General features: G+C 33.6%; 1 protein-coding gene across 1 annotated transcript in view; it reads left to right on the top strand.

Annotated features, from left to right (window-relative positions):
- LOC106522020 (gamma-aminobutyric acid receptor subunit rho-1) overlaps nt 1-2,363 on the top strand; it is a gene marked incomplete at its 3' end in the record, with an annotated part of 11,615 nt that overhangs the window by 1,546 nt on the left and 7,706 nt on the right.

Genomic DNA, 2,363 nt, shown 5'->3' with positions numbered 1-2,363 from the left:
CCCACCCAGCAGATGGGAACGATGAGAGAGGGAGACCTAAATCTCTACATCTATTTATGTACTACGAGCGACTGCTGTGTTCTCCTGCCCCACAACTGCTGCGGGGCACTTAATGACTCTTTTCCCRGCTGGCTGCAGCTGTAGTTAATGTCATTTCCCGGCGATTATTTAGGCTAATTGCTGCCTCGTTAATGTGGGCATTAAGTTAGTTGTTTTAGTTTTAGTGCCGGAACTGGATGTGGCAGTCAATAAAACCTGCTCGTTTCTGCTTATCATTGATTTGACTTCTATAGAAAGCGATCTGTAGAAAAGGACCGTGTTTGATCCTTTGCTTTCTCACATATTATGTGGAGCTGGAAAAAAAAAATATTGAGGAAAACCAAGAAAAAAAAGCATTTGCTTTTAAGAGGCAGGAATTAGTATCACCAAAACTGAGCACGTGTTAGTTTTCTGTCAGTAACTAAAAATGAATTGCTTATGTTAGCTTCAGCTGGAATAATTGGAGGTTTTGTTGCTGCTGTGGAGGTCAGAAAACGTGCACTGTTGCCTGCTTTTTGTTCTATCTGAAAGTGCATGAATGTTCAAAAAGTAAACCAAACTAAAGATACCAAATATCTTCTTTGATTTAAAGCCTTCARATAATTTTGTCTACAACAGCTGAAGACAGTTGGCTGGAATTTTAATCGTTTAGTTTGTAATCACTGGGAATCGGCAGCCGTCTGTTTTATTACCTGTTAATTGTGAGCAAATTGTCAAATATRAAGTGTGAAAACATCAAAAATCCTTGTTAGCTGAAGTCAGAGGTCAAGTTTACTTTTAGCTTTTAGGAAGTAAAAATTCAGATTTGTGGTTGAAAAATGATCACCATGATTAATTAATTCTCAAGGCGTTATTAAAATATATTAGACAGAAGAGTATAGCAGTGGTTTGAACATTTGAGCTGCATAATGACAATGTTTTTTAAGATTTTGACCTTTTTAGCAGTAACCACCCTAAAGAAAAACTGTAGGTTTTGATACTGTAACTTGTAGGGGATACTAATAGGTTTATGGTCATTTTTAAACACTATCTGATGACGATTCATTTATTTTGTTAAAAAAAAGGGCACTTCTCACTTATAGTTCAGACGTTTTTCTGCAAGTCGCTCTCGCTCCAACTTCCCGTTCACCTGCATCTTGTTAAACACTCCAAAAACACAAACCGACAAATAAGAAACTCAATTTTACATTTAAACACATGACATTTCCAACTGTGTTGAATTTCTTTTTTATAAKGTGAGACAAGTAAGTTTAAGACTTTAAATAGAAATAAATGGGATTTTATAGGAACAAATGTGTGTAGTCCTAGAATTTAAACTGTTCAAGGTTGGTGTTTAACAGACATTTAAATACTGGTGTGGAAGATATAGTTTCATATTATAAGTTAAAACAGCAGATTTTATTGCTGTTTCATGCAATGAGAAATACCAAACCCTAAAACACGATCAACAGTTTCTGCCACAGATAAAATAGTAATAGCAACATAAAGTTTAGATCAAAGTTGTTAATAGTTTTGGTTTTCAGTTCAGCTTACTGATATTTCTTTTGTTTTATGTTGATAAAATAACAACAACAAAAAAAGCTGGAAAGTTTTAAAAAAAAACCTTTTGTTTGCCTTAATGTGCCCTTTCAGATCAAGTAGGACCTTAAATCCAGTTTAGTTTGGATTTGTTCTTTCTTCTAAATGTTATTGTAAAAATGTATTTAATATAATGTAAACAGGGAGAAATAGTGTTAAAGATTAGACTCATTTGGAGGCATACTTTATGGTAGTCTTCTTTTTTCGTCATTGTGATTGAAATGAGCAGTGAAAACACCGAAACAAAATATGAAGGTTTTTTTGTAGATATTTGAATAAAAAACCCATTTAGTGACATAATGTTTTATACCACTGTTGTAAAATGCTCCATCTTTTTAAAAAGAAAATAAATTATTCAGTGACTGTTTTTTTTCTTTCGAAGTCAGCTCATTTCAGTGCATAAGGATTTGATTCAACACATTTCTGCTATCCTTTCGCTTTTCTGTTTTTCTTTTACTTCTAAATATAATCAGAAGATAAAAGTACACGAGTTAGACGTATATACARGGGTCTGCCTGGAATACTGTTTATCTGTTGCTTTTCTCATGTCACATAAAAACACTGGGATTTGAGCGTGTTGATAAATGTGCAAATATYTATTTTCTTGTAATATCCGAAAAGTGCACAAACCTTGGGCAACATTTTCAGGCTGCATTAAAAGGATCCCTGATTAGTTGTAATGTTAGACTTTATTTGATAAACACATATTTTAACTGTAAAATAAAGACTGTGAAAATACTGTAGGC

The sequence above is a fragment of the Austrofundulus limnaeus genome, unplaced genomic scaffold, assembly GCF_001266775.1.
Source record: "Austrofundulus limnaeus strain Quisiro unplaced genomic scaffold, Austrofundulus_limnaeus-1.0 Scaffold2, whole genome shotgun sequence".
Taxonomy (NCBI): domain Eukaryota; kingdom Metazoa; phylum Chordata; class Actinopteri; order Cyprinodontiformes; family Rivulidae; genus Austrofundulus; species Austrofundulus limnaeus.
Note: the sequence above shows the minus strand (reverse complement) of the source record. Positions and strands in the feature narration are given on the sequence as shown.